This window comes from Diceros bicornis, chromosome 2 (genome assembly GCF_020826845.1).
Source record: "Diceros bicornis minor isolate mBicDic1 chromosome 2, mDicBic1.mat.cur, whole genome shotgun sequence".
Lineage (NCBI taxonomy): Eukaryota > Metazoa > Chordata > Mammalia > Perissodactyla > Rhinocerotidae > Diceros > Diceros bicornis.
This window is the reverse complement of record NC_080741.1, coordinates 44,512,151-44,530,367: the sequence shown is the minus strand read 5'-3', so window position 1 is coordinate 44,530,367 and position 18,217 is coordinate 44,512,151.

The window sequence follows — 18,217 nt, the reverse complement described above, 5'->3', positions numbered from 1 at the left end:
AGAACTGGCCGGACCAGCCCATGCCTCTATTTGCACAGGTCTGGGTAAAAATAGCCTCAGCTAAGCAAGCCTCTCTCACTTCCTCCCTATCCTGGATCCTACCCAAGCCCGCGTTACTTGCCAGCTTTTCCTTCCCCTAGGCCTCTTCTTGCCTGGGATGGGACAGGGCCCAGAAAGATGGTGGTAGAGGCCCTGATAGCTTCAGTGGCTCTGCTGCAGCCCAAAAGGATCCTGATATCTGCTGTTGCCTCTGGGAAGCCACCCTGGATTGGCTATTGGCTCTCTTGCCTCGTGGTGGCTCCAGATATGAGATTATCCCCATTTTTGGGTATATAGACCTGTCTGTCCTCTGTCTTGCAGAGGGAGGTTCAGTGTGTGGGGGGAGAGGGAGCAAGGAGGAAGCCAAGCTCCTGCCCTGGGTGCCCCCAGGCTGATTGGGGAGACCAGAATCCCCTGTAGGGATGAGTTTGCTGAAGGCTGGGCTAGCATCTCTGGGTGATATAGACCAGAGGAGGGCTCAGTGGGAACTGTGCTCTGAAGGGAATGGAGGATCACAGAGGGGACTGGTGGTGGAGGAGGAATGTGTGTGTGTGTGTTTGTAACTTACAGTGGGTGTAGAGGGCGGAGGCCTTGTAGGAGCCAAGACCACATTTGGGGGCAATTGGGCACCACCAGAAGACCATGAGAAGGGGCCCTGCCTTGGGAAAGTATAGAACTATATGCATTAAAGAAATGGCCCGCCCCTGGTCCAGGGGATGTGCCAACTCGTGGAAAAGCTTGGGCCTGAGGATCCCTTGATCTGGGGCTAGAGTAGGGTTGGGGTCTTGGCCTCTCCTCCACATGGATGGGCTGGGCATGGCCAGGCTGCTCTAGCCTGGCAGATGCTAGCCGTTCAGCTATGGAGTCACTCTTTAGTGCTCTTGATGTCAATGTGAAGAATACATCCATGCAGAACATACCTGTTATCCAGTGCCCTTTTGGCAACACCACCTTGCTTGTTGGGGTGGAAACCATAGCTCCCTTACTCTTGGCCTATGTGGTTTAGTGGTTGGGTGGGGCTCATCCTCCACTCTGGCTGTAGTCGTGGGTATTTTCCTGGCCTGGCCAATGAGAGCCATGCTGATGGTCACATGCCCCAAGCTGAGCCAATGAGACTCAGCCCTGGAACTTTTGCTGGAATTATGGGAATTTTGCTATTATGCTAGGAAAATATGTCTGCTGTTGTCTTTTGTTGTGGCCATAATTACCTGCTTGAAATTTGAGCCAGTACACAGGAAATCAGATCCAAGAGATGTTGAGATGTGACAGATTTCTGATGATGTTGTTTGATCTTTAGATCCAGCTGCACCTAAAGCCAGTCTACCCATGGACTTTTCAGTTTCTGAGTTATAAATCCCTTCTTTGCTTAAGCCAGTGTGTGCTGGCTTTCTCTCATATGAAACAGAAAAAGTTCTAATACTGCAACCCTCCACCCTGCAGTTCCCAAGTTGTTGAGGGAGAGCGGGGTGCAAGAGTCCACCTTGGAGGTGGGGCAGTGGGAAAGTGCCTGTGGCTCCTTTTAGCTCTATGACAGAGACAGACATTTCCTTTGGATCTTCATGTTGGCCTCTGTTCTTGACCTGTGGAGTCTCTCTTGGATCTCGCGCTTTTTCTTTTTCTATAGTAAGATGCTCTGCTCCATCCCCATATAGTGAGTAGAGTTGGCTTCTCCCTCAGTCCTGCCTGGGTGCGTTGCTCTTTCACTGCAAGGAGAGTTTGAGGAGAGTTTGGAGCTGGCTTTCTGCATCTTTTCTAACCCAACCCCACCTGCTTGCCATATGGAAGAAATGCTAAGTGTCTGTGAAAGGAAAGTAGTCTTCACCACATTGTTGGTAGTGTAGGTCTCCATTTATTTATTTTGGGGGAAATCATTTCCATGTGAATGCTGTCAGGAGAGGAGATGTGGGGAGGAAGTTTTAGATGCTGTATTAGTAGGATATAGCTTCAGCTGCATGTGATAGAGACCAAAAGAACCGTGGCTTAAATAAGATAGAAGTTTATTTCTTTTTCACATAGAAGCCAGAGTTGATGTGGAGGTGTGTGGAGGCTGTCACTGTGCTGTTAAGGGCCCAGGACCCTTCTGTCTTGCTGTTCTACTCTCCCTCGGATGTTACCTGTATAAGTTATGGTATTAGTCTGCTTGGGCTGCTGTAACAAAGTACCACAAACTGGGGGGCTTACACAACAAAAATTTATCATCTCCCAGTTCTAGAGGCTGTAAGTCTGAGACGGAGGTGTCAGCAAGGGTGCTTCCTTCTGAGGGCTGTGAGAGGGAGTTGGTTCCATGCCTTTCACCTAGATTCTGGTGGTTTGCTGGCAATCTTTGCCAGTCCTTGGCTTGTAGAAGCATCACTCCAATCTCTGCTTTCATCCTCATGTGATGTTCTCCCTATGTGCATGTCTCTCTCCAAATGGCCCCTTTTTATAAGCACACCAATCATACTGGATTAGGGCCTACCCTGATGACCTCATTTAACTTGATTACTTCTGTAAAGACCTTATCTCCAAATAATGTTAGATTCTGAGATATTGGGGTTTAGGACTTTAACATATGGATTTTGGGGGACACAATTCAACCCATAACAATGATCTAATATTGTATAACAAATTACCCTTAAATTTAGTGGCTTAAATAAATCATTTGTTATCTTGCATGGTTTCTGCTGGTCAGGAATTTGGGAGCAACTTGGCTGGACAGTTTTGGCTTGAGATCTCTCATGAGTTTGCAGTCAGATATCAGCCAGGGCTGCAGTCATCTGAAGGCTTGACTGGGGCTGGAGGATCCATTTTCAAGGTGACTCACTTGAAAATGAGGGGCTGTTGGCAGGAGGCCTCCGTTCCTCTCAACCTAGATCTCTCCACAGGGCTGCTGAGTGTCCTTATGGCATAGTGGCTGGCTTCCCACTGAGGAAGGGTTCCAAGAGACCAAGATGGAAGCTACAATGCCTCTTATGACTAGTCTTGGAAGTCACACACTGTCACTTTTGCCATATTCTATTGGTCACACAGGCTACTCCTGATTCAATGTGGGAGGAGGCTACACAATGGCATGAATACGAGGAGGTGAAGATCCTGTCCACAGGGCCAAAGTTGGCTCAGCACCACTTCTGCTTTCCAGTCAGTGAGAAAGGGTAAAGAGGAAGGAGAAGCCATGTTCCTTCTTAGAAATGAAGTGACCTGGAAGTTGCCAAGTCACCTCTTTTCATATCCCACTTGCCCAAGCTTAGTCACATGGCCACACACAGCTGGGAAACTTAGACTTTCTCAGGGGCAATCATGTGCCCAGCTTAAAAATTCTATTACTATATGTCTTAGTTTGGGTCTCCCTGAAAGCAGAACCCGGGACAGTGAATAGGAAAACCCTCTCTTTCCCTCCCGAGCAGGGAAAAACCCAGTTCTCCACCTCCTTGTGTCTCCTTTAGTACTCACACAGAACAATTCTCTTCTGACACTTCTAGTCACCAAATGTGTGGGGAGTTTTCCCCCACCAAGCAATTCTGTGACACCAACTGGATATCCTACAATTTAACTCATTCTGACACTATTTACCTGGAGATAGCGTCAGATCCCACAGTTAAGGGCTCAGTCCCACAAGACTGCTCCCATCTCACTTCAGATGTCTATTGCCAAGTCCAGGTTGTCACCTGATCTTCTAACTGGTCAGCTATAAATCTGAGGTTCCCGTGATCCCCAACTTGGGTTTGATTCATTTGCTAGAGTGGCTGACAGAACTCAGGAAAATGCTCACATTTACCAGTTTATTAAAGGACATGATAAAGGATACAGATGAACAGCCAGATGAAGAGATACATAGGATGAAGTCTGGGAGGGTCCTGAGTGCGGGAGCTCTGCCCCCATGGAGTTGGGTTGTGTCACCCTCCTGGTACAAGAATGTGTTCACCAACTTGGAAGCTGGCCGAACCCCATACTTTTGGGATTTTTATGGAGGCTTCATCACATAGGCATGATAGATCATTAAGTCCATTTTCAGCCTGTCTCACTTCTCAAGAGAAGAAGGGTAGAGCTGAAAATTCCAAGCTTCTAATCACGGCTTGGTCTCTCTGGTGACCAGTCCCCATCTACGAGCCATCCAGGAGCCCACCCAGAGTTGCCTCATTAGAACAAAAGACACTCCTATCACCTAAGAATTCCAAGGGATTTAGTACCTTGTGTCAGGAACTGGGGCCAAAGACCAAATATTAGAACAAAAGATGCTCCTAGTGCTCTTATCACCCAGAAAATTACAACGGTTTTGGGAGCTCTGTGCCAGGAACTGGGGATGAAGACCAAATATGTATTTATTATTATAAATCACGGTATCACAGGCAGGAACTTGGGTGCAGGTGGTTTATTTGGGAGGTAATCCTATGGGGTTGGAGGAAGGGGGTAGGATGTGTGCTATCGAGGTCTCTGCTTTAACGGATGGGGACTCAACTCAGCAAGGACCTCAGAAGCCTCACAGAGTGATCCATGCTGGGAGTGGGAAGCTGGGGCATTTATCTATGGGTCCTACCCTGGGAAATGAACTCCTCTGCACTTCCTGACTATACCCCTCCACTCCCACCCTGTCCCTTGCTCTTTGGTTTCAGAGATAGCCCTGAGACAGGCACAGGGACAGGTCTATGTGCTCTTGAAGCGGAATGCTGAGAGCTGCGTGGAACTGTCCACCACAGCTATGGCTGTAATCAGAGAAGGGACCCCCAAAGCAGCTGCTACACTATGGAAGAAGCTGAGGACAGGCTGGGGACCATTCTGGCATCCCTGACATAGATAACTTGCCAACTTTGCCTGCCCCCTACCCAAAGTGCCTAAGGACAGGGGTCCAGGCTGTGAAGTTTGAAGGCCTCCTGTCAGCCACTGACTCCCCCGGGCAAGTGCTGCGGTCTCACTCTGGTTCCTGTCTTGGAGCTCACTTCTTGGCCAGGTTTCACAAGCCCTGAGTGACAGCCAACACAGGCCATCTCCAGGAAGCCCCTGGAACTTGGGCTCTATCACTCCCAGACCCCCGACTGTGAAACTGAGGGCTGCCCTGTGGGCTGCTTGCCACCACCTAAAACCCCAATCCAAGGGCCACAGACTGGTGCCCCTCAGGCCCTCACTTTCCACTGCATCCTGCCAGGAACCCCTTCTGCCAAGCTCAATGCTTGGCACAAGGAAACGTCCAGAAGTTGTAGCCATACATCGAGTTAAAGTAAGTAGAAGGAAGAAGAGATGGAATAAAGCACTTTGCTAGTCTGGCTGCCCAGCCCCTGCCCCAGAACACTCACTTCTAAGACTTCTGGTCCACCTCTACAAGGGTCTAATGAGGATCCCTCCTGACTGGAGGCCACCCCTTCCCTCTCCCTGGGGGTCTTTCCAAAGCAGGGGTTTGAACCTTTTCGCCTCCATGGACCGTCTGGTGAAACCTGTGGACTCTGGTTAGGATGATGTTTTTAAATGCTTAGAAAACAAAACATAAAGGATTACAAAGAAAAATCAATTGAAATACAACCATTGAAATATTAAAAATAAATTTGTGTCATAGTGATACACGTATTCCTTGATTTTTTGTATCAAATAACAAGATCTAGTGGCAGGCTGAATTACTATGGTGATTTGAAAGCAGTCATGAGAGTAGATGACATTTGGAGACATCTCCACCAGCAGGAATGTGAGATGAAAATACCTTGGATTTCTGTTGGTGAGGAAGGCCCAGCTCCTGCCGATACCACTGTGTTTTTCTGTCTACCTTCATAACAGAAGAAAATGCTAAACTTCAGTTAAAAGTTAATGGGAATAAAGTCATTTTCTCCCACTCCAGTATATGGACCCTCTGATTTCTATTCATGTATTCTTTGAGGGTCAGTGGACCCAGGGTTAAGACGCCCTGTTCTATGGGGAGCCCCATAGGGGGCAACAAACAAGATCTGTTGCCTTCTCAGGCCACATGGCCTCAGTTGGAGATCCTCTCCCAGCCTGGGCTGGTTGCTGTGTTGAGCCAATGAGGTCAGGGGAAATGCCAGCGTGTGTGCATCCAGACTCTGGGGACAGGGGAGGGGAGCTTCAACCTCAAGCCATCATGACCCCCATGGCTTCCAGGGGAGGGCAAAGCTGAACCAGACTCAGCCCCAGAGGTGGGAGGCTCAGTCTAGGAGGAAAGGGAACACGTACACAGGGCTAGTATAAGAGGCAAAACGTTGTCAGGGCCCCTGGGGATAGTGCTGGGGAGCCTTAGAGAAAGAGAAAGCATTTCTGATGGGATTCAGGAACGTGTCATGGAGAAGCTGGCCTGTGAAAGTCAGGTGGGATTTGCAGGATGATGGAGGACAGCAAGGGCATCCCCAGCAGGAGACACAGAAAGCTTCAGAAGAGTCAGGTAGGGCAGGACTGTAAGAAGGTGGTACCGCCAGGCACAGGAGCAGAGACTTAAGCAGGCAGGCAGGCTGGGCCCCAACTCCACAACACCGAACCCTCAGGCATTTCCTCCTCTGCAAGCCACTGGGACAGCCGGTCCAGCCACCAGTGCCCATCTTGGCTTTGGGGCAGCTCGACCCAGAAGTGCCAGCTGCCAGGCACTCCAGCTGGAAGCCACTGCCCTCATTAGCTAGTGTGGAATCAGCAACTTTGAGGCTCAGCGGCCCGGAAGTTTTAGAGGTTTGTAAATTGCCAGATTAAAAAACTAATTACAGGGTTTGCCTAAGTCTGGCTCACCCCAGTCAATGCCCAGTTTTGTTTCATTTTTGGTGAGAGCTGCAGGGATGGGTCAATGGGACCCAGGGCAAACTTGAGCCTCAAGGGATGAGGAGTCTGTGCCCTGGTGGGTTTGGCTATCCCTGCCTGGCCTCTGTCTGCTGGGCAGTAACACTCATCCTCCAGTGCGCTTCCCAGGAACCTTTGGAAGAGGGGCAAAGAGCATGCCGAGGGACTGGCTGGGGGCTGTGGACTGGAGCTCAGCCTCTCTCAGCCCCACTGCACTCTGCCAGGAGGCAGAAGAGGCTACAAGACTGCAGAGCAGAAGTGGGGAGGTAGCAAGGCTCAGGGGCTGGATTGGGTCACTTCAATACAGGCCTGACCCCGGAGATGCTCGCTGGCCTAGCAGATTTCATCAGCATCTCAGCTCTGCCCCGTGGTCCACCACTCCCCAGCCCATCCCCAGGTGCCTGGCTCAAGGTCTTCCCTCTGATGGTCTTCCTGCCATCTTCCACAAACTCCCCCAGCCTCCACATCTCCCCACAGTCTGGCTCCCCACCCTCCCTACTGTCCTGTTGAAGACGGCTTTCCAAAACACACAACAAATTGTGCCACTCCCCTGTCCCCCATCGTCAAGGGCTTCTATTGCCTGAAGAACACAGTTCCTCAGGCTGACATGCCAGCTCCCTGGCTTTTGACGGGGGATGGCAAAGTGCTTTAAAATGGGGGCAATGCAGTTAGGCTTCTTGGCTTGAGTCCCAGCTCTACCACTTATCAGCTGTGTGACTTTGGGCAAGGTGCTTAACTTCTCTGCACCTCAGTTTCCTCATCTGTGAAATGGGGATAATACTAGTCCCCACATCCTAGAGTTTGTGGGGATTGAGTTAGCACATGTAAGCCTTTAGCATAGTGCTCAGCACATAGTTCGTGTAGCCCTTACCATCTGCTTCACACAACCCCCCACACCCACTGCTGCCCAATATTTTGTCACTGATAGCCACCTTCAACCATCCCAATGACCCAAAGTCCCATCAAGACTTCCTCGTACAGCCCTCTGTTAGTTATCTATTGTTGTGTAACAAATGACCACAAACTTAGCAGCTTAAAACAACGAACATCTATTGTCTCATAGTTTCTGTGGGTCAGGAGTCTGAGCATGGCTCAGCTAGGAGCTGTACTTCAGGGTCTCATGACACTGCCATCAAGGTGTCAGCCGAGGCCGTGGTCTTATCTGAGGCTCAAGTGGGGAAGGATTCACTTCCCAGCTCACAAAGTTGTTGACAGAGTTAAGTTCCTTGCGGCTGTAGGACTAAGAGCCTCATTTTCTTGCTTGTTGCTGGAAGCCCTTGCAGGCTGCTAGCTTGAGGCTGTCCTTAGCTCCTAGATGCTGCCTGGGTTCCTTGCTGTGTGGGGTTCCCCATCACGGCTGCTTGCTCCTTCAAAGCCAGGAACGGAGGGTGACAATAGCAAGATGGGCACTACAATCTTATATTACATAGCCACATACCTCCCATCTCCCGTCCTGTATTCTGTCGGTTAGAAGCAAGTCACAGGTCCCGCCCATACTCACGGGGAGGGGTTCACACACTGTGTCAACACCAGGAGGCAGGGATCTTGGGGGCCACCTGTCTGCCACAGGCCCCCATAACTGCTCATGTTGCTCCTTCTATCTGGAAGGCTGTCTGTCTGTACTTCAAGGTCCAAATTGCTTCCTCCCTCCCAATGTTTCCTGAGCCTTGGGGCTGGGTTCTGGGGGGGTGCCAAAATGACTAAGACAGTCCAGTCCATCTAGTTTTCCTTCCAAGAAGTTCTCCTTCATCGCCCATAATTCTCAGCTCATATGTTCAATATGACACTTGCTCCATTGTCATGCGTAACGTCATAATCACACATTATTTGTGTAAACACGTCTGTCTTGATGGGTTCAGATTTCTTTTGGGCCTCCACAAGGTCAAGGCTGAGTGTGGGTCAGGGTTCGGTCTTGGTTTTGGGCCACGCATGAGAATAGAGCTCTGAGACCTGTCAGAAAGGGGCTGGGCTTTTTTTTTAGGTTGATCAATGAGAACTAGTCAATTCATTTTCAGAAATAGCACAGATCTTTTCAGAAGCAGTTGTGAGTCCAAGGCCATTGAGATTCCAGGTTCTCTCCATGAAATAAGGTGGTTGCTAACTGCACTGGGGGCTGGAGGTGACAGCTGACAGCAGGGTTTATTTTTCATACTCAGCAAAACCTCTTTGCTTCTCTAGGGGAATTGCAAGCTATTTAGGGGTCACTGAATCCCACTCCTCTTTTTGGCTCAGAAAAAGGAGTACATGATTCCTGCTGGAAGAGGCCTTCCTAGGTGAGGGCTGTGTCTGGGCTTGGTCATCACCCTTTAAGAAAGAATTCCAGAAATTCCCTGTGAGAAGCGGGCAACTGGCCATTTTCTCTGTGGCATGAGGATGAGTAGAGTGTGGGCAGAGCAGTGACCTCCTGGGGCAGGGAGCAGAACTGAATAGGTGTTAACAGGAGTGTGGGCCAGGCCCTGGGCTCCAAGTGTGCATGTGTGTGCCCATTATATCACTGAGGAAATTGAGGCTGGGAGAGGGGAAGTGTCCTGGGGGAGGTCACATAGTGAATCAGGGCTGAGTGTTCCCACAGCCTCTTCCCTCGCTCCTGCTCTGTGATGTCATGGTCCTTAGACCCTATTTGTGTACTTTGCCTTTTTGCACCATCCTAGGGAAGTGCGATGTGGCTGAGACATCCAGGTGGCCTCAGGACTGCGGAGCACAGTTACCTTCTAGAAGTTGCAAGGGGGGTGGGCTGGGGGCTTCAGGCCCCAGGAAGCCACCTGGCAGTTTGGAGGAGGGTTTAGCCTCCCAGTCTCCATTCTATGGAGGCAGAGCACAGAGCAGGGGATGCTTAGGGAGCCAACAGAGGACAGATCGTAGAGCCAAGAGGCAGTTCCCGAATGGACAGCCGAAGAGATTGTCTGCTCACTTCTGAGGAAGCCGAAACCCAGAGAGGACACAGAGGGTCCCCAAGCCACATAGTACACAGAGTGGGGCTGGGCTAGAACTTGGGGTTCTTTTCCTACTTCTGATGGTCTCTGTGGAGGCATAGAGGCCCAGGATACACCCACAAGCCCCTGACTCCTGCAGGAAGGCTCTCCCTGCTGGCTGTTGAAGTTCTGGGTAATTGAATGTTCTGATTAATGGAGAGGTATCACTTAAACTAGAGATGGGTTTAGAGCCCACAAAATCTTGCTGCCACGGAGGATGATTAAACCTTTTCTGTGCAGGCCCCTTAGCACCTGGAACACCACCGTCTCCTGCCCTGGTGAGGTGTGGCAGTACGGTGACATGTTGGACAGTAACCAGCTCCTGTCCTCCTCTCAGGGCTCTGGGCTGAGGCCTGGCCTATCCACAAGGGACAAAGGTACACATGGTGCCTTGAAGGGCGGGTATGCTGACCAGCACCGCCCACTTCACAGCCACACAAAGCCTGAAGTTGCGTAACTGCTTTTCCTTGGAGCCAGAGGGAACTGGCTGGAAGCAGCAGGAGTAATTTAGGTGTGTCAAAGGATAAGTTATTGTTTTTTGCTGCCAAAGACTCATCCGGAAGGGATGAGAGGCAAACCCACCCTCCCAGGAGCCTTGCTCCAAGGTCTGGGTGCTCCTTACTGCCAGGGAGGACTCAACAGCCTCTGTACTCCAGATTGGGGGGCTGCCTGGGAGGGGTGGTCTGCCTTTCAGACACCTCTAACAGGCCCTCGGAGGGAACCGGAGGAAACTGAATTGTCCAGGAAAAGGGAGGGCGGAGACTTTGCTTTGAGGGTCCTGGTGAGGGTTGGCACCCAGACCCCAGGGAAGTGTTGAATTCCTGGGGTCTGAGAAGAAGAGGTTGAGGAGGTGGGTTGGCCCTGAGCAGCAAGGCCAGTGGGCAGAGGTGAAGACCAGAGGTGATCACCCTCAGGCTTAAACTTTTCCTGCATCCATGGGACTTGGAGGTTCCAGGGCTTGGTGATCCACGGGGCAGGGACCTTGGAAATCAACTCCAGTGGATGACCCAGCCCCCCCAAAGCCCCAGTAGATAGTTGTATGTCATAGTTGCACATCCTTCTAGTTGCTGTATGTGGGACGCAGCCTCAGCATGGCCGGAGAAGCAGTGCGTCAGTGCGCGCCCGGGATCCGAACCCGGGCCGCCAGCGGTGGAGCGCGCTCACTTAACCGCTAAGCCACGGGGCCGGCCCTAGTGAGTGTGAATTTAAAAAAAATAAAAAACTATGAAATTACCACCACTTAGCATGTCATAGAGTAATTTGCGGCTGTTTCAGACTGCAGGGGGAGTGACAGAAAGAACTTCCCAACCCTAGGTTAGTCTGGATGATCATGGAGATGGTGGATTTTTCTTGGGGTAGGGTAGCTGATATCCTTAAAAAGGAGGGTTTCCGGTGTTTGACAGCACTTCGTCCCTGGGCACAGAGCGGTACACTGCAGGCTGCAGGGGGCCATACCCTTCCTGGGGACCAGGTCTGGTGCTACGTGGACTGTGGTACTGGTGGCCACAGTGGCTCTCCTTCAAGCTGGAGTGAGCAGGCTGGGGAAATCCAGGGCAGGCGAATCCTGAGCCGAGATTCCTGCCTCCTACCCCTATGCAGGGACTCTCCTGAAACTAGAAGGATAGGTTGGATCCTGGCTCTATCCTGGTTATCTTGGCAATGCCATTGGTTCAGTCTCTGCCCCTTCTGGACCACAGTTTCCTTGCTTGTGAATTGAGTGCATTTAAGGGAAGGAGAAGAGAAGGGGCAAGGGGAAAGAGGAGGGATGGTGATGGATCTGCTCAGAGGAACCCAAGTCCCTCCAGCTATTTGTTGGCTTGAGTCTTTGACCCATTGGTAGTTTGGAATGGAAGACATACCCTTGCTCATTAATGGGGCATATCTGGTTTGGGGCTCAGGGCTCTGACGTTGAGTGTATGGAGGAAGGGCTGATGCATGGAGGGTGACTGAAGGCAGTGCTGAAGGCTGCTCTGGAGCCATCCCTACCATCTTTGCCTGAAGGTTTGAATTCATCTATCTCAAGGACAATTATGCATTGAATTCTCAGGCATGTGGACTAAAGTTTCCAAACTAGGACAACTGAAAACATTTTTTTTTATTGTGATAAAATACACATAACATAAAATTTATCATCTTAACATTTTCTTTTTTTCTTGGTGAGGAAGATTATCCCTGAGCTAACATCTGTTGCCAATCCTCCTCTTTTTGCTGAGGAAGATTGGCCCTGGGTTAAAATCCGTGCCCATCTTCCTCTATTTTGTATGCGGGACGCCTGCCACAGCATGGCTTGACAAGTGTGTAGGTCCAAGCCTGGAATCCAAACCTGTGAACCCTGGGCCGCCGAAGTGGAGTGTGCGAACTTAACCACTATGCCACAGGGCTGGCCCCCATCTCAACCATTTTTAAGTGTACAGTTCAGTGGTATTAAATACATTCATAATGTTGTGCAACCATCACCACCATCCATCTGCATTACTCTTTTCGTCTTGTAAAACTGAAACTCTGTACCATTAAACAGTAATCCCCACCATTACCCCCCACCCCCTCTGCCCCTGGCAACCCCCATTCTACTTTCTGTCTCTATGATTTTGACTACTCTAAGTATCTCATATAAGTGGTATCATACAGTGTTTGTTTTTTTGTAACTGGCTTATTTCACTTAACATAATGTCCTCAAGGTTCATCATGTTGCAGCATATGTCAGAATTTCCTTCCTTTTAAGGCCGAATAATATTCCTTTGTATGGATATACCACATTTTGCTTATCCAATCATCCACTGATGGACACTTGGGTTGCTTCCATGTTTTAGCTATTGTGAATAACCCTGCTATGAAAGTGGATGTGCAAATATCTCTATGAAGCCCTGCTGTCAATTCTTTTGGGTATATATCCAGAACTGGAACTGCTGGATCCTATGGTAATTCTATTTTTAGTTTTTTGAAGAACCTCCATTCTGTTTTCCATAGCAGCTGTCCCGTTTTACATTCTTACCAACAGTGCACAAGGGTTCCAATTTCTCCACATCCTTGCCAACATTTGTTATTTCTGGTTTTTTGATAGCCATCCTAACGGGTATGAGGTGGTATCTCATTGTGATTTTGATTTGCATTTCCCTAATGATCAGTGATGTTGAGTATCTTTTCATATGTTTATTGGCCATTTGTATATCATCTTTGGAGAAATAGCTATTCAAATCCTTTGCCCATTTTTGAACTGGTTTTTTTTTTTTTTTTTGGTTGACTTTTAGGAGTTCTCACTATATTTTAGATATTAATCCCTTATCAGATATATGATTTGCAAATATTTTCTCCCATTCTGTGGGTTGCCTTTTTACTCTGTGGATAGTGTCTTTTGATGTACAAAATTTAAAAATTTTCATGAAGTCCAATCCGTCTGTTTTTGTTTTTTGTTTCCTATGCCTTTGGTGTCGTATCCAAGAAATCTTTGCCAAATACAATGTTATGCAGCTTTTCTCCTAGGTTTTCTTCTAAGAGTTTTTCGGTTTTAGGTCTTATTTAAGTAAAGTGGGACACTTTTGAGAGTGAAAAGGGATGCTTTAAATGATGATGTATTTAAAATTTATTTATATACTGACCAACAAACCGATTGTATTTTATTGGTGGACCTATGAAACATTTTCATCACAAATTAATTTCAAATATAAAATTCTTTCCAAAAAATAAAAGTAACATATGTCCATGTGCATCAAAACAAAAACTGTATATTTATTATTTGAACATTAAAAATAGCAGATGCAGGAACACCTGGGCTGTCACCACCTCTGCTGCAGCTGAGTGTGCTGGAGTGAATGCCCAGGTGAAAAGTGTGTTTTTCCTGCTGGAAATTCTCTCGGAAAAGCAACCATCTCCTCATCTTCACATGGTGGATGAAATGGATTTCACTACTGGAGATGCTAGTGCTTCTAGCACTTACACTCTGCAGTGTTCAACTCTGTGCGAAAACAGCTTCCTGGTGCTCAAAGGATGACTGTGCAAAATAGTGGGATGTCAACTTCTAAAACTGGAAAGTGGTCACACTAAGGTTCACTTTTTGGCATTGACATTTAACAGGCAAAAATATGAAGATATTTTCCATTCTACTAACAACATGGATATTCCAAATATCAAGCACAGTTAAAAAAAAAACCCACAAATTACAAAAAGAAAAGAGGTACCTTTAGAGTGGAAAAATCTGGCAGATACACCTTAGCCAAGTGATCATGTCACTGACTAGGTGCTTCAAGAAACTCAAAGGTGGGTTTGGAAGCAATTAACTGTTTTTCCAAGTTGTTTCTTTTCGGTTTGTATGTTAAGGAGATGTAACCACTAGCCATCCTGAAACTGACCAAGCCTCACCACAAGAGCTATGCCCATGACCTTTGCCTTATTTATTTATTTTTTTTGTGAGGAAGATTGGCCCTGAGCTAACATCTGCCAATCCTCCTCTTTTTTCTGAGTAGACTGGCCCTGGGCTAACATCCATGCCCATCTTCCTCCACTTTATATGGGACGCCGCCACAGCATGGCTTGACAAGAGGTGCGTCAATGTGCGCCCAGGATCCGAACGGGCGAACCCAGGCTGCCACAGCAGAGCGTGCGCACTTAACCGCTTTTGCCACTGGGCTAGCCCCCCTTTGCCTTATTTTTAATGCTAAGATCTCTCCAGAAGGAGCTTAGGCCTCATTACGTGGAAGTATATTCTCCAGCTGAGCCTGTGCAAGTGAATACCTGCCTCTCCCTTTTGAATATTCATTCCCAAACAAATAAAAGTTCCTGCTTCCCTCTTTTTGGGGACGCCATGGCTTTGGAAATGATTCCTCCTGGTCTCCTGTTTGCTGCAAATACACTTTACTTTGTGAGACAACTTCCACTGGTATAGAGACTTATTTAACTCACCAGGAGGTGAGTCCACTTGGTTCAGTAACAATCAGAGTTAACATCACCAGTAATGGGAAAAATGGACATCATTTGCCTCCTGATGTGCAATTTGGAGACATATTTATGTAGTATTCCTGCCAATAAATGCATTACCTGAATCATAAGGAAATAATTAGACAAACCCAAACAGAAGAACATTCTACAGAACAGCGGACCTGGACTCTTCAAAAATGTCGAGGTTACAAAAAACAAAGAGTGACAACTGTTGCAAATTAAGGGAGACTAAACAAACATGGCAGCTAAATAAATGCAAGGTATGATCCTAAACTGGATCATAGAGTTGGGGAAGAAAGTGCTCGCAAAAGACAGCATTGGACAGTTTTGTAGACAAAGCAGCATTTGTGGAAAGAAGCAATATTAGAACAAAGCAGTTCAGTCTCAGATGTCCTACTCTAAAGTAATTTATGACTGCTTTTTAGAATTACTAGATAGAAATGTGAAGATAGACACTCAGAAACACATTTTCTTCCTGACTCCACCTGCTTGTGGCACAAAGTAACATGAATCAAAGTGCGTTTGAGGAAACGAGCAGTGTAAGTGGGCAAGCTCAGCCTCCGAAATTCTTCTCATAGCTACTTATTTATAATTTGTTAAAATGAAGATATGTATGTAAGCTTCATCTGGGCAAAAAAAGCCAGGAAACATTATTAACTGACTTTTTTTTTTTAAATCATGAGTTAGAGCCAATTAAGATGAAACTACGTAGCAATTCTTTTTGGTATTTGAAAAAATTTTTAATTGAATGTTTTATTTTGAGATAATTATAGATTCACACGCAGTTGTAATAAATAATATGGAGATATCCGGTGTACCCTTTACCCAGTTTCCTCCAAAGGTAACATCTTGCAGCACTCTAGTGCAATATCATAATCAGGATATTGATATTGATACAATCAAGATACACAGTGGTTCCATCACCACAAGGATCTCTCTAGCTGCCCTTTTATAGCTACACCCACCTTCCTCCCTCTCCCCATCCTGTTCCTGATCCCCGTCCCTGGCAACCATGAATCTTTTCTCCATTTCTACAATTTTGTTATTTCAAGAATGCTATATAAATGGAATCAAGCAGTATGCAACCTTTTGGGATTGTTTTTTCTCCCCCCACTCAGAATAATTCCCTGGAGATTTATCCAAGTTGTTGAGTATAACGAAAGTTCATTTGTTTGTATTGTTGAGTAGTATTTGAAGGTATGTTTATGCCACAGTTTGTTTGTTTATTCATTTACTGAAGGACATTAGGGTTGTTTTCAGTTTGGGGTAGTCATGAATACAGCTGTCTGAACATTTGCATACAGGTTTTTCTGTGAACACAAAATTTCATTTCTCTGGGATAAATGCCCAATATTCAAATTGCTGGGTCTTTTAGTGGTTGCATGTTTAGTGTCATAGGAAACTGCCAAGCTGTTTTCCAGTGTGGCTGTACCATTTTACATTCCCACTAACAGAGTATGGGTGATCCAGTTTCTCTGCATTTGGTGTTATCACTACTTTTTGTTTTAGTCACTTTTTTGCCTGTGGATGTCCAATTGCCCCAGTATCACTGGTTGAAATGACTTGTTTGTTCCTTTCTCCATTGAATTGCTCTGGTACCTTTGTCAAAAATCAGTTGGGCATATGTGTGTGGGTCCGTTTCTGGATTCTCTCTTCTCTTCTGTCTCTAATACCACACTGTCTTGATTACTGTAGTAAGCCTTGACGTTGGGTAGAGTGATTCCTCCCACATTATTCTTGCTTTTCAAAATTATTTTAGCTATTCTAGGTCCTGTGCCTTTCCATATAAATTTTAGAATAAATTTGTCTATAAAACACTTGCTGGGAATTTTGATAGGAATTACATTAAACCTATCTTGACTATGTTGAATTTTCCATTTCTGAACATAGTATGTCTCTCCATTTTTTTAAGTCTTCTTTAATTTCTTTCATCAGCACTTTTAAATTTTCAGGATACATTCTGCACATGTTCTGTTAGAGCTATACCTAAGTGTTTCATTTTCTTTGGAATGATTGTAAATGGTATTGTATTTTTAATTTTAGTTTCTACATGTTCTTTGTTAAGTTATAGAAATGCAATTGATTTTGTTTATGGGCATACTTCAGAGATATTGGGGGTTCTCAAACACAATAATAAGGCAGATATCACAATAAAGTGAGTCACATGAATTTTTTTGGTTTCACAGTGCATAGAAAAGTTACATTTACACTATACTGTAGTCTAAGTGTGTAACAGCATTATATCTAAAAAACAATGTACATACCTTAATTAAAAAATACTTTATTGCCAAAAAATGCTAACCATCATCTGAGCCTTCAGCCAATCGCAATCTTTTTGCTGGTAGAGGGTCTTGTAAAAAACGCAATATTTGTGAAGCACAACAAAGTGAAGCATACTAAAACGAGGTATGCCTCTATTGATCTTATGTCCTGTGACCCTTCTTAACTCACTTATTAGATCAAGGAGTATTTTTTTGTAAATTGCTTGGTATTTTCCACATAGACAATCATGTCATTGCAAATAGGGACAGTTTTATTTTTTCCTTCCAACCAATGTGCTTTATTTCTTTTTCTTCCCTTATTGCAGTGGCTAGAAATTCCAGTACTATATTAAATAGCAGTGGTCAGGCAGACATCCTTATCTTGTTCCTGACCTTAGAGGGAAAGCATTAGCCTTTTACCGTTAAGTATGATGTAAGCTATAGGCTTTTTGTAGATGTTCTTTATCAAGTTGAGGAAGTTCTCCTTTATTCCTAGTTTTCTGAGAGTTTTATCATGAATGGGTGTTGGATTTTGTCAAATCCTTTTTTTGTATCAATTATTATAATCATATTTTTTTTCTTTAACTGATTGGTATGGTGGATTACATTGAGTGATTTTTGAATGTTGAACCAACCTTTCATACTTGGAATAAATCACACTTGGTCTTGGTGCATAATTATTTTTGTACATTACTGGATTCAGTTTGCTAACATTTTGTCGAGGACTTTTGTTCTCATAAGAGATATTGGTTTGTAGTTTTCTTTTCTTCTGATGTCTTTGGTTTTTATATCAGCATAATACCACTTCATAATGTGAAGTGATAAGTATTCCCTCCTCTTCTATTTTCTGGAAAAGATTGCGTAAAATTTGTGCTAATTAAAAAAAAAATTGATAGAATTCTCCAGTGAAACCACCTGCCCCTGGATATTTCTTTTTCAGGAGCTTTCGAATTACAAAGTCTATTTCTTTAATGATTATGGGGCTATTTGGATTATCCATTTCACCTTGGTTGAGTTTTGGCAGTTTGTGTTTTTCAAGGAATTGGTCCATGTCTTCTAAGTAGTTGAATTTATGAGCATAAAGTTGCTTTTAGTATTTCATTTCTGATACTGATGATTTGTGCCTTCTTTTATCTTTGTCATTCTTGTTAGAAGTTTATCTTAAAAAAAAATTTTTTTTAAACAATCAGCTTTTTGTTTCATTGATTTTTCTCTCTTTTTCTTTTTTCAATTTATTTCTGCTCTTATCTTTATTATTTCTTTCCTTTTGCTTGC